This window comes from Procambarus clarkii, chromosome 52 (genome assembly GCF_040958095.1).
Source record: "Procambarus clarkii isolate CNS0578487 chromosome 52, FALCON_Pclarkii_2.0, whole genome shotgun sequence".
In the NCBI taxonomy this organism is placed as follows: Eukaryota; Metazoa; Arthropoda; class Malacostraca; order Decapoda; family Cambaridae; genus Procambarus; species Procambarus clarkii.
The window spans coordinates 8,863,261-8,878,535 of record NC_091201.1 but is presented as its reverse complement, the minus strand read 5'-3'; positions in this window follow the sequence as shown (position 1 = coordinate 8,878,535).

Sequence of the window (15,275 nt, the reverse complement as noted above, 5' to 3'; positions counted from 1 at the left end):
ACTCCTGACTCGTCCAACATCATTAAGAACATAAGAACAAAGGTAACTGCAGAAGGCCTATTGGCCCACACGAGGCAGCTCCTATCTATAACCACCCAATCCCACTCATATACTTGTCCAACTCGCGCTTGAAACAATCCAGGGACCCCACGTTACGCGGCAATTGGTTCCACAAATCAACAACCCTGTTACTGAACCAGTATTTACCCAAGTCATTCCTAAACCTAATCTTATCCAATTTATACCCATTGTTTCGTGTTCTGTCTTGTGTTGATATTTTTAATACCCTATTAATATCCCCCTTGTTATGTCCATTCATCCACTTGTAAACCTCTATCATGTCACCCCTAACTTTTCGCCTTTCCAGTGAATGCAACTTAAGCTTTGTTAATCTTTCTTCATATGAAAAAATTCTAATTTGGGGAATTAACTTAGTCATCCTACGCTGGATATGTTCAAGCGAATTTATATCCATTCTATAATACGGCGACCAAAACTGAACTGCATAATCTAAATGGGGCCTAACCAGAGCAAGATATAGCTTGAGAACCACACCAGGTTTCTTGTTACTAACGCTTTGATTAATAAATCCCAGTGTCCTATTCGCCTTATTCGTTTTATATATTCAACGAATATTATGCAACATTCTCAAATAATCTCAGGGAACACATGTGTCAACTAAAATGTCTACTATGTGCTGTAGAAGCACAAACTCTTGTAATAATTGTAATATGTATGTGCAATATATTTATATGTAAAAAAATTTTTTTCTTTTTTTTTTTCTTTTTTTTTTGCCAATTTTTTTCTCGTTTGTTATCAAGGGATTTGCATGAAACTTGCACACCTTGCTCAATGGATGCCTATCTGCAAGGGTGCCAATTATGAACGAAATCTGTCAAAGTCAAGCTCAGCTACAGGTGGCCGAACTTGGATCTTTATTTTACTCTGGAAAGTAATTTACACCTTCAAAGTATTTCAGAGCTTTCATTTATTAATCAATTTACATGCAAATTACACCTTATATGTAAAGTTTGTGCTTCTACAAACCTATTGAGACATTTTAGTCCAAAGTCCATTTGTTGATTTTATAAAAATTTATAAACATCATATATTGCATATTTTTGGAAGGGTAACTTTGAATAATTATATTATTGCACTAAACACTTTTTTGATAAAACTAATCACTACAATCCTTTATTATGTCGTACATTTAATATCTGAGTGTTATAGAAATGATTTTAGTTGACACATGTGTTCCCTGATACTATTTGAAAATGTTGACAATTCGTTGCATAATACGTTGTGTATTTTTTTTCTCCTTTTCTGTTTAGGGTGTGATGCTGAAACTTGGACCAGTTGCAGCCCTTTCTATAACCATTTTATAAATAAATTTATAAACAAATTGAACAATTTTTACTACTCAACCCTTAATAAGCCCCCTTAATCTGTTTGGAGTGTTGAGCACCACTATTCATGCACCCAGGCTCCAGTAAGCTTCATGGTTGCTAATTTAATTGCAGCCCAAGCAGAACCTCTTCCTTGATCAACTGATCTATCTGTGAAGATGTGAGTGGTTGTTGGTCTTAAGATGGTTCCCATTTGTTGTTGACTGCTCTGATCCTCTGCGAGTCAAACGCTGATTTTTTTTAACTGGTATGCCTGGTTTTATTTGGTGTTCTATTTTGTGTTGATACTTTTAATACCCTACTGAAATCCCCTTGTCATGCCCATTCATCCACTTGTGCACATCTATCATATCACCCCCTAATTCCGCCTTAGTTAGAGTGAGGTGATTCTGGTGATCTTGGAGAAGGGATTTGAACCTCACCTTGCGGCCCTCACTGGGTATTTATACGGCAACAGCAACAGAATATGTTGCTGTTGCCAGAATGGTTTTTTCACCATCTGGTCACCATTTGGTCCGGGAGACATCTCCCGTCACGCAGGGTGTAGTCGCGCCTCCACAGATCTCCAGTATCAGCTCTTGATACTGGTAATGGCTCAAAAGGGCCACCACTTACTGGAAAATTACCACTTACTGAGTAAATTAACTGGAGTTCTAAGTGTAGGTGCACCCAAGTGCTTCGGGCTTATACATAAAACTTGGACTGCTTCAGTAGAGGCCTCAAGACATCCTGTCGATTTAGTAGAATTCCACGTTGTACTAATGTATAACAGTCCAGCGATGGGTTATGTAAAAAGTTATTTCGGTGTGTAAATAAAACTTATATTAATATATTCCACGCAATACCATACTATATAAATTTAATAATTCGAATAATAATGACCCGAAATGGATAACAAAGGATCTGAAGAACCCTATATAGCTGGAAAGAGAGTTTGGTACAATAGGATTAAGAATGTGGAAAGTCAGTTTAGAGCAAGAATTCGTCCAACTGGTTAGAAATGTTGAAAAAAAGATAAAGTTTCATCTTTTGCCTTTATTGATAAAGGCAAAAGAAGTTTTAGTTTTTTTCAGTTTCATGTCGTACAAAGATTATGGAAAGGATAGGTCCATTAAAGGCAGAGAGACAAGTCAGTTAACTAATAATGACGAATTATCAGATAACTGATTATAGGACGAGTAGTATTTATAAATACTCAATATTAATATCTGTACTTTATTATTATTATCTAATATCTGTATTTATTAAAGTGGAACTTAACATTATCCCTTTAGCTAAACTAGTATGTTTTTTCCATGACACAACATTGCATTTGATGTTGTTTTAGATTTAGCCACGTTTCCATATAGATATATGTACATCCCTCACCTGTGGCATACACATGAAAAAAAAAAATATTTTTCATGCGAGGGAAATCTTTGAAACCTCTTTGCCAATTGCTTTGAAATTTTGATAACGCTGTATTGAAATAGGCGCGTGTTTTTATATACCTATTATATACATCCCTTAACTGTGACAGGAAAAAACATGTTTTTTTTTTTTTTAAACGGTTCAATCTGTTGGACGATTCCATTTCAATGTTTCAGATTTATTGATAAATTGATCCTTCACATGCTATGGGCAGATTACCTTCACATACTATGGGCAGATTCGGTTGTGTTTTGTACCCTGTATTATGTTTCCTCATTTTTGCCGTAGCTGGAATTTATCATTGTTAAACATCATGTTATTTTCTTTATTTTATTTATTTCGAAAACTTTGTTGATATCTGCTTGTAGTTTTTCTAATGTCTTCTATAGAGGTAATTTTCATACTGATTTTCGTGTCATCTGCAACGTATGACACGAAGCTGTGACATGTATTTTTGTCTATATCTGATATGAGAATAAGGAAAAGCAGTGGTGCAAGGACTGTACTTAAGGTGCAGAGCTTTTAACTGCGCTTGGGCTCGATTTTATTTGGTTGACTTACTCGCTGTGTTCTGTTCAACAGGAAATTGAGTATCCAGCGTTCTACTTTACCAATTATTCCCATTGACCTCATTTTGTTTGCTATCACCTCATGATTTGCCGACATTTGTCGAATGCCTTTGCAAAATCTGTGTATACTACATCTGCATTTTGCTTTTCTTCCAGAGCTTCAGGGATTTTGCCATAGTGGTTGAGTAACTGTGACAGACAGTATCTTCCCGCTCTAAATCCATGGTGTCCTGGGTTGTGTAGTTCATTATTTTCCATAAAACTAGAAAGTTGATTCCTAATCACTCTTTCAAAAACTTTTATTATGCGAGATGTTAGTGCAACTGGTCTATAATTTTTTGCCAAGGCCTTACTACGTCCCCCCCCCCCTTGTGCTATATCGTTATATCTAAATCAGCTATATCTGCTGATTGATGCAGCAGATGGTATCTCCCCTGTATATAGGCTCTTTGTCCATATTATGCTGACCGCTCGCGCTTAAATTGTTTTAATGAATATTGAATTCCACGAGTCCGTCCCAGGAGCTGAGTGCATGGGCATATTGTCAATTTCTCTTTCAGTCTTCCGAGTTCGTGTTAATATCCGTTATATTATCTGCAGCTTGAATGTCATTCATAAAGAAGCTGTCTGGATCATCAACATTCATGTTGTTTATTGGTGTGCTAAACAGCCTCATACTGGCTTCTTAGAATTTCACTAATTTCTTTGTTGTCCTGTGTACGTCACAATTCCACACACAATGTTGACTAAGGCGTGTCTGGGATCACCCCAGCCTTTGAACCCTCATCACGGCCCTTGTGGATTTGTTCATTTGATATTGTTATGTCGCAACCGGGTTCTTCGCTGGTGGAACTAAAGTTCTCGTATCCGGCCCCAAGTTAGTAGTGGCTTTCAAGGAGTGAGCAAGTAAATGCAAGGTAATGCAAGTAAAACACAATGGGGGAGGTGCATTGAATACGACAGTCCATCAATTATCTCTTATATAATCACTTTCCCATCACCTCATATATAATCCTAAAGGAAGTATTACTACACTTAATATGTATACCAGTGTCTCTTTCATAGGACACTAAACGCTCCTCGAAGCTCAATCGATGCAGTCTTGTCAGCAACCGTGTTTCCTCGACCGTCCTGAGTTTCCAGTACCTCAACCAGTACTGGGAAACAGGGTACTGGCCACAGGGTAGACTCGTTGGTCTACAGTCAAAACACAGTCTCACATGGTGCTCTTCGTGCACTCCCACAATCACTCTTCAGCTCCAGGCTGAAGAGTGATTGAGAACAATTGAGATTGAGTGATTGAGATTGAAGAGTGACAGAGAACATCAGCCTCACGCTGCTGGGCCTCTTCACGTACAATTACAAGGGTACCAAACCCCTGGCAGGAGCTTCTTGCAACTCGCTGGCACCTTACTGTCAGTCGTCTCTTCCGCTAGCCAGTCCCGGGTACGCCGAATTCTGTCACTGCCACTTCACAGGCCGACAGTAGAACACTACACAGTTTTTCTCCGGCGGCGGCTCACTGCTTCCGTAAAGCAGAATGGAGTAGAGAGCTATTGGCTGTGCTGGGAAGACTGACTGTCCTCGTACCACAGCAGCCCTACGTCGACTCTGTGGATACAGACACGTCATCAGTACATGGGACACTAGGAAACGTCACTTACGTACTCTGACATAGACATACAACTCCTCCTCCTATAATAGATGGCACTGATTTTCTAGGCGCCACCTCACCAGAGGTCAGCACCAGCTACCTCTCGAGCTGACTAGGACAGGAATCTAGCGCCTCTTGCTGGTATAATCCTGTCACCACTAGATGGCGTCGTCCAATTTGTGGGGGTTTCAGGAGCGGACTTGATGATGTGGCATTGACGTCGCTGCTCCATGCTCCGACGATGGAATCGGGTTCGTAACAGATATATCACGCTATTGTGGTTACTGTGTGTACCATTCGTCTTCATCTTGAGAAACATGGATTAGTGAATGATTCACAACATGGCTTTATAAATGTTTACAATTTTTTTCATTCAGTTGTTCATTCATTCAGTTGTAATGAATCGATAGATATTTTTCCAAATATTAATTTGATATAATTCATTATATTGATATTGAAACAAAAGATTACGGTAATTTCGGTTACGATGGCTAGCTATGGGTTTATTTAAAACTAGCTGTACTCGGCTAGTACTAGCAGTCGGCTAGTTTATTTAAAACTAGCTGACTGAGGTTACCTACCTTGAGGTGCTTCCGGGGCTTAGCGTCCCCGCGGCCCGGTCGTCGACCAGGTGGACTGATCAACCAGGCTGTTGGACGCGGCTGCTCGCAGCCTGACGTATGAGTCACAGCCTGGTTGATCAGGTATCCTTTGGGGGTACTTATCCAGTTCTCTCTAGAACACTGTGAGGGGATTGCCAGTTATGCCCCTTATGTGTAGCGGAAGCGTGTTGAACAGTCTCGGGCCTCTGATGTTGATAGAGTTCTCTCTCAGAGTACCTGTTGCACCTCCGCTTTTCAACGGGGGTATTCTGCACATCCTGCCATGTCTTCTGGTCTCATGTGATGTTATTTCTGTGTGCAGGTTTGGGACCATTTAATAATTTACACATTTTCCATGTGTAAATTATTATGTATCTCTCCCGCCTGCGCTCAAGGGAGTACAGATTTAGACTCTTTAGTCGGCCACGCATTCCTGTGGCTCAGGCAGGTTAAATATAAAAGAAAGAAAAGAGAAAGCGCACGTTTCTAATGTTTAATTTCACAATGCATGTGGGTATATAATATTCGTTTTTGTTCCATTGTCTGTTGTGATATGGAGATTGTCTGGCCGCAAGAACAGCTCATTCATTCAGTCAATCGTGATTCCTACAATTGATTTGAATATTGGGAAATACTTTTTCTGCCAATTCTTCTTTTAACTAAATTTTAAAAGTTATGAGGCAATGAAATTCGTCCTGAGGTCAGATCAACCAACACGATTCCATTCCCAATTTCCAGAAATTTATGGGAAAATATCTCAGCTGATGGATCCTTTTGCAGCTGGACACGCATATTTGTAGGTAATTTTCGTGGCACCTTAACGTAGAGTATTTCAGGCAAGCAGTTTTTTCTTCCCCTGGTGTCGATCGAGGGATTACAGGTAATGTTTGCCTGAAATCTCCTGCAAGCAATGTTAATGCGTTCCCAAATGGTCTGATGTTTCCACGCAAATCTTGCAATGATCGAAAAAGAGCCTTAAGCGATTTTTTGTGGGCCATTGTGCATTCATCCCAACAATAGGTTTACATTTCTGCAATACTTTTCCCATGCTGGATGCTTTGGAAATGTTGCACGTGGGAGTTTCAATGAATTGCATGTTCAATGGCAGTTTCAAAGCCGAAGTAGCAGTTTTTCCACCTGGTAGTAATGTCGTAGCTATTCTATTGCCATTTTGGAATCGAAATGCTGTCAGAATCAGTCTAATTAGGAAGGTTTTACCAGTTCGTCCTGGCGCATCTGAGATGATTTATCAAACCCCGTTATTGACAGTTGGAATTATTTGATTGTAAATGGCTTTTCGCTCATTTCTAAGTTCAAATCTTAAATCAATATCAACGCTCCGTTGTAGATTTTTGCTGTGTAATTCATGTTCGTATTTGAATTTTTCTTGCGTATTTGACGGATAATATCTTCAGCCATGTGCGATTTCTCCCATAGCTCTGTTGGGGATGATAGAGAGCAGGTGGTCATTATGATTGCAAACAATACACGAATTTGATTTGTATGTAAATGCATACATCCCAGTGTCGGTCGTTATCCAATAAATTCAGAGCTTGACATGCACTACGGGAAGTGGCATGTGTTACGCCGTTTACAAATCTCAATGGCTGGAACTACGTTGGACCTGGCACATTTACCAACACCTGCGAAGAAAGAAGTATTAATCTTGATTGGGATGCACACTGTACAGTCTGCCGATCGTAGTTTATTTGAATATGCCAAGTTGTCCGTCGACTTGCTCTCCTCGTTTGTGTCGTTCAAATGATTTTCTACTGGCATTCCATTTGTAATACGTAGCCACTTCCGAATTCAGCAGTTTCGCAAACGCATCATTTGTACATAACGTGAAGAAAGCAGTTAACGTTGTAGCCAGTGGATTCATAGCTGTGTGTGTTGCACATTTGCAACTGTGAAATAAACTTGTAATTTTCTTGTTTTCAAAACAAAAACACAAAATACTAACAAATATTTAAATTAAAACGCAGATCAATCATCACAGCTCAATTTCATCACCAATTGCACTGAAGAATGAGAAGAACTTAAAAAAATGAAATGAAAAACAATGAAAAAAGAAACAGATAAACTATACCCATGGGTATATGGTAAACATATGGTTTACGGTATGGTAAACATATGGTTTACGGTATGGTAAACAACACAGCTCAATTCCAATGCAATGTCACACAAAATAATTAAATCAAAATGAAAATATATAAAAATCTATGAAATTTCAATTTATTAATGCAATCGGAAACATTGAAATGGAATCGTAACATATTTTGTATAGCGCGTGTTGCTCTTACGTGGAAAAGATGGTGCTGTTTTTCAAAAAGAGCATGTTTTTACAGGTCACAGGTGTGGCATCTAAACAGTAGGTATATAAAAACATGCATGTATTCGAATGGAATGTTGTGTCAAAATTTCAAAGCAATCGGTGAAGAACATTTGGAGATTACAGCATGTGTTGCTCCTACATATTACAGATAGCGTTGTTTAAAAAAAACATGTTTTTTCCTGTCACAGATGAGGAATGTATATAGTAGGTATATAAAAACACTAGCCTGTTTAAATGCAACGTTGTGTCAAAATTTCAAAGCAATTGGTAAAAAGGTTACGAAGATTTCTCTTACATGAAAAACACAGTTTTTTAAGAAAAAAAAAATTTTTTCCCGCCACAGACGTGACATCTATATAATATGTATATAAAAATCCGCTCGGAGGCGAATGGAACTTTCGGAGATTAGCGATTTTGAACAAACGAACATTTCCATTTTTATTTATATAGATGAGGATCAGTTATCTAAAAAAAAAAATTAATATCAGTATGCTAGATTTGATAAGAACAAAATTAAAGCTATTAATTTAATATTCTTGTATCTTCAGGACTTTAGAGAGAGAGACCACCAATCATGTCCCAGTTCATTTACTCAGAAGCAGAGGAAAGTGAAGAAGAGCAAGTGAGCCCGTAGTGGACTTTCCTGGCACAGGAGCGGTGCTGAATGTGAATGTGAACGTTCTCATTGATTTCAAGACTTTGTATATATACTATGAATTTGTTTCATCCATACCTGATGAGGTTCTAGAATTTCTACTCCTCAAACCCGGCCCGAGGCCATGATTGAATTTTGAGAGTTTGGTCCAACGGTCTGTTGCTTGGAGCGTACCACATATCCACCATAGTCCAACACTTCTTGAAGAAAACTATCTTGTTTTATCTTTAAAAAATATCCGTCAATATTATGGCTGTGAGGTTGTTGAACAACAGTGGACCTCTCATGTTTATTCAGTGGTTTCGGGTTATGCTTATGGCCCCCCTGTTCCTCATTGGTTGTATTCTGCATTTTCTTCCATGTCGATTACTCCAGTATGTTGTCATTTACTGTGTAGATTTGGGACCTGGGCCTCCAGTATTTTCCACGTGTATATCATTTGATATCTCTCCTTTCTCTTTCTATCGAGTACATTTGGAAAGCATTAAGATCACTTTGTCAATGAATTATTAGGACGTAGTATCCCAATAATTTAGGTGCTTTATCGCGTTTCTTTATGCCGTATATGTTCTCTGAACTCCCTCTATTTCAGCAATCTGCTTTCAGCAATCTTAAATAATTTGATATAAATGTATGGATACACTTCATTGCTATTGTTAATGTTCTGATATATTTGTCATTTTTAACGAGACGTAGTTAAGAACAAAGGCAACTGCAGAAGGCCTATTGGCCCATACGAGGCAGCTCCTATCTATAACCACCCAATCCCACTCATATATATGTCCAACCCGCGCTTGAAACAATCGAGGGACCCCACCTAGTTAAGAACAAAGGCAACTGCAGAAGGCCTATTGGCCCATACGAGGCAGCTTCTATCTATGTTACGAACCCGGATCCAGCGTCCAAGCACGGAGCAGTGACGACCGCGCCATCTGTGGGTCAGCTCCCGAAACCCCCTCCAAACGGACGACGACACCTGGTGAGGACGACGTGTATTGGCCACAAGGGCCAGTTTCCAGTCCTGTTCAACTCACAACACCGCCGCTGCTGACCTCTGGTGAGGTGGTGCTCAGACACCAGCGCCATCTATGGAGTGGATAGGTGGGCGTTTGTGTCTGAGCCTGTAAGTGAGGTGTTTTAGAGTCCCTGTTATTGATGACGTGTCTGCTTACAGAGTCGATCTGGGACTGCTGTGATGGAAGTTGAGTCAGTCTACCCAAGGCAGCCGTCCCCATACCTTGTGCTTTGCTGTAGCAGCCGTGAGTCGCCTCCCGGATGAACACTGTGGTGTTACCCTGCCTGTGAAGCGGCAGTGAAGGATCGTCGTACCCGGGACCGACTGCTGGATTATCCACTGAGGTATTGAGGACAGGAGAGTGATTTGTGGTATCACACGAGGCTCCTGACTAGGGCGCTACCCTAGTATCGCTCGTGGAGTGGCCTGACCAGCGTTGCTGATCCGGAACCTGCCAGCAGACCTGCTGGACTTGTGGTTGACGGCCTCCATGGCGGTGCCCCCAGTGGAACTGTGTTTTGGCTGACCTGTGGCCAGGGTAGACTCAGCTTCTAAAAGGATTCGTTGTGAGGCCACGGAAGCACCGAGAGTTTGGATCCAGAGTCTTCAGGAGAAGACAATTGTGTAAATAATTCCCTTGTGCAGTGTTAATACCCCTCCCCCTATTTAATCTTATATTAATTATTGGTGATGGGAACAATTATAATCTTAAGTTCTTAACTTTATTTCCCTTCCCCTTTAAGTTACTTGCGTCACGGATCTCATACCTTGAAAGCCAATACTGGCATGGGGCCGGATACAACTTCCTCTAATAACATCAGAGTACGAATCCGAGAGGGCCGTAACAATCTATAACCACCCAAGCCCACTCATATACATGTCCATGAAACAATCGAGGGACCCCACCTCCACCACATTACGCGGTAATTGGTTCCACAAATCAACAACCCTGTTACCGAACCAGTATTTACCCAAGTCTTTTCTAAATCTAAATTTATCCAATATATACCCAATGTTTTGTGTTCTGTCTTGTGTTGCTACTTTTAATACCCTATTAATATCTACTTTGTTGTGTCCATTCATCCACTTGTAAACCTCTATCATGTCACCCCTTAACTCTTCGCCTTTCCAGTGAATGCAATTTAAGCTTTGTTAATCTTTCTTCATATGAAAGATTTCTAATTTGGGGAATTAACTTAGTCATCCTACGCTGGACACGTTCAAGTGAATTTATATCCATTCTATAATACGGAGACCAAAACTAAACTGCATTATCTAAGTGGGGCCTAACCGGAGTAAGATATTGCTGAAGAACCACACCAGGTGTCTTGTTACTAAAGATTCGATTAATAAATCACAATGTCCTATTTGCCTTATTACGAACATTCATGCATTTATACTTGTTTTAAATTCTTACTAATCATAACTCCCAGATCCCTTTCGCAATCCGACTTCGCAATCTCAACACCATCAAGCTCGTATCTTGTAACACTACCATCATTCCCTAGACTCAGAACTTTATATTTATCAGCATTAAACTGCATCTGACAATCCTTTGACCATTTCAAAACCCTATTTAGATCAACTTGAAGTGATAGTGAGTCTTCTTCCGTATTAATTTCCCTACCTACCCTACCGATTTTTGTATCATCGGCAAATTTGCAGATGTTGCTACTCAAACCTTAATCTAAATCATTTATATATATTATAAACATCAGAGGTCCCAGGACAGAGCCTTGAGGCACTCCACTAACAACATTATCCCACTCTGACACATTTATACTAACTCTGTTTCCTTTGGTATAGCCATGCCCTAATCCAACTTAATATAGCACCCCCAATACCATGAGCCTCTATCTTTTTAATCAGTCTTTCATGTGGCACTGTATCAAAAGCTTTGCTAAAGTCAAGGTACACAACATCACAGTCCTTACCACTATCAACTGCCTCAACTATGCTAGAATAAAAAGATAACAAATTTGTTAAGCATGAACGGCCATTTATAAAAACATTTGCGACTCAAATATTAATTTATGTTTTTCAAGATGAAGACGAATATTATTTGGAATTATCGATTCGAGTAACTTTCCCACAATAGACGTTAGGCAAATTGGCCGATAGTTTGACGCAAGTGATCTATCTCCTTTCTTAAAAACTGGTATCACATTACCAACTTTCCATAACTCTGGCACTCTACCTGACTCTATTGATTTATTAAATATGGGAGACAGTTGGTCGCAAAGCTCCTCTTTGCATTCTTTAAGCACCCTGGAAAACACTTCATCCTGCCCTGGGGATTTGTTTGGTTTGAGTTTTACTATTTGTTTAATTACAACCTCCCTGGTAACTGCTAAACTAGTCAACCTGTCTTCGTCCCCACCCACACAGACTTGTTCGGCTGAAGGCATATCGTCAAGTTCCTCTTTAGTAAATACAGATATAAAATATTTATTAAAAATACTACGTTTTATACCTTAGTTGTTATTAAGTGTTGAAAATGAAACTAGGTGACTTGACATCAATCACAGTACTGTTAGTGGGCTCAGAAGCTTCTCAGTGCTTAGTTATTATACCATATGGCCTTGCTTCTGTGCTTCCAAGTTTTTATACAATAATGCCTTGCTTCTGTGCTTCCAAGTTATTATACCATAAAGCCTTGCTTCTGTGCTTCCAAGTTATTATATCATAAAGCCTTGCTTCTGTGCTTCCAAGTTATTATATCCTAAAGCCTTGCTTCTGTGCTTCCAAGTTATTATACCATAAAGCCTTTTGAAATATGCCAGACCTTCAAAATTTCAAGAAATGAAGGGAGTTGTCAGTTGTCAGAATGTCAGTTGCTTAATTTAAAAACTGCAAAAGTGGTCGTTCTGGAGCCTGTTGAATTTTTGAACTATCTCATCAATATTTTAACTTGCTTAGCTAAATGAACTGTGGGGTTAATTCCTTAAGCCCATTATGTGTCTCTGTAACCTATATTATGGGGTGCATAATAAATGAACTAAACTAACTAAAACTAATAAGAACAATACAATAAGAGTAAAGAACTTTCATCGCATTCATCTCTGGTTATTTATTAATAGATGAAGAGAAAATTCGTGAAGAAAATAAAGACTTTATTAACGACGACGATGAAGAGGATGATGAAGGAGGTTCGGGGTCAGACAGTGAAAAGTATGGAAAACGAAAACGGTGGAAGGACGATGAAGATAAAACAAACTACCTCGATGATGATGATATTGATCTTATTGAGGAGAACACTGGTATGAAACTTGACAGAAAGGTTAGTTTTCTCCAATAATTATTGTAATATATATTTTGTTTATATTTATACAAGTTTCTGTACAGGATAGAAAAAAATAATTTGCATTTTTGTGTTATAAAGAATGAAAAGAACTTGAATTTCACACCGTTTAGATGAATTAGAAACAAAATTGGGAAACCATTATTGCTTATGCTGGCATATATATAAGTAGAGAAATATAATTTAAGATTAATTTCTGATATATATCTAATATATTTAAAATATTTATATTTCAATTATATAAAAGTGTATTTATATAATACACAGTATACAGTATTTTTCAGAGTGAATGTTTTAAAAATAAGTTTTGGACAATTATATAGTTTTTATGGTAAAATTTTAGTCAAAATTTTTATTAAATTTTCCTAGAAATATATGCTGATTCCAATTATAGCAAAAACCAATTCTGCTGTCTTGTAAATTCAAGATTTTACTACATTTAAATAAATTTTAAAAAATGTATATTTTAAAAAGGGTTGACCAATATATAAAAAAAAAGTTGTACTTTTAAACATTTGGCTGCTCCATAATATTGGGTGCCTCACTGACTTGGAGGTTGTGCTACAATGATAACCTAAGTAAGTCTCATAAGATTATCTAAGGAATAACCAAACCCTTGAATCATTTGAATGGTTTCGTGAGCGTGTAACATACTAAATCTCTAAATAAGATACTAAATATACTAAGATACTAACATACTAAATAAGAACTATAATACTAGCATAGTACTATAGATTGTCTTCATGACAATTTTTTGTTTATGAATTAATGTATATATGTCTTGAATTTTTGTTTCACAGAGAAAGTATAAGCGTTTGAAGAGGATTGTGGATGAAGAATCTGACGTAGAAGATCAAGATGTGCAGGGTCAGATTCGAAGAGAGATCTTCGAGGGTTCAGACGTAAGTAAATCTCTGAAGTTTATGTTGTATTCAGTGCCACTTTATATGCATAAGCAGTGTTTATAAATTGTTTGTTTTCTGACGATGTTTATTATGAGGTACCCTGTGTACTCACCTTACCCTAGTTGTGTTGGAGGGGATTAAGCTTCGGGTCTTTGGTCCCGCCCCTCAACTATTAATCCCAGTGCTTCTCGAGCACTGCTTCCTAAGATCCTCGAGCTCTATCATAACTGCATTTAAAACTGTGGAGTTAGCCTCCACCACATTATTTTCATTTACTAACTACCCTGACACTGTAAGAGTTTTTTCTAATGTTTCTGTGGCTTATTTGGATACGCAGCTTCCCCTGTATCCTCTTATGCGTATTCATCACATGTTAAATAATCCACCTGGTCTACCCTGTCGGTTCTTCTGAGAATTTTGTATGTGATGATCATGTCTCCCTTAGCTCTTCCATGTCGTTTGTAGTGTGTGATGTTTATTATGAGACACTGTGTGTGATGCTATCTCTCGGTCATTCTTCTTTGTTCTGCTCTAGTGGGTTAGAAATTTTGAATACAGTAAAATAGTTCGAGTGTGCCTTTTAGTCTATCCCTCTTAACCTGCTTAATGGACACTTTAATGAGAGATATTTCGTTATTGCTTAAATATTATTAGTTGTTTGATTCTGTTTCCTTCGTCTGTCATTCATAACTTTAATATCTGGTACCACAGGATGAGGAGGAGGAGGATGGGGCCTCCGCTCTCCACAGCACCCTGAAATGTACGCGTCAGAGGAGGAAGAGTCTGATGAAGAGAATTTCATTGTTGATGACAAGACACCCAATGTCAAACAGGAGAGGATGGCTATGCTTGAACCTGGTGGAATGGAGGTTGCCCGTGAAATATTCGGCGGTGATTATTATTTTGAGGACTTTGAACAACATGAAGGAATGTGTTTTGTCAAATTTAAATGTAAATTAAATTATAATGTGGCAGACTAGGTATGTCACACTATTCTCACTTCTCAGATGTACAATCTGAGAAGTTTTCCTTCTTCTTGTTCTCACGCCAGGATTGGAGAGACATCTTTTATTTTGACATTATATGTTGTGGATTTAATTATCTCTCTCTCTCTCTCTCTCTCTCTCTCTCTCTCTCTCTCTCTCTCTCTCTCTCTCTCTCTCTCTCTCTCTCTCTCTCTCTCTCTCTCTCTCTCTCTCTCTCTCTCTCTGTCTCTCCGTCTCTCCGTCTCTCTGTCTCTCTGTCTCTCTGTCTCTCTGTCTCTGTCTCTGTCTCTCTCTCTCTCTCTCTCTCTGTCTCTCTCTCTCTGTCTCTCTGTCTCTCTCTCTCTCTGTCTCTCTCTCTCTCTGTCTCTCTCTCTCTCTGTCTCTCTCTCTCTCTCTCTCTCTCTCTCTCTCTCTCTCTCTCTCTCTCTCTCTCTCTC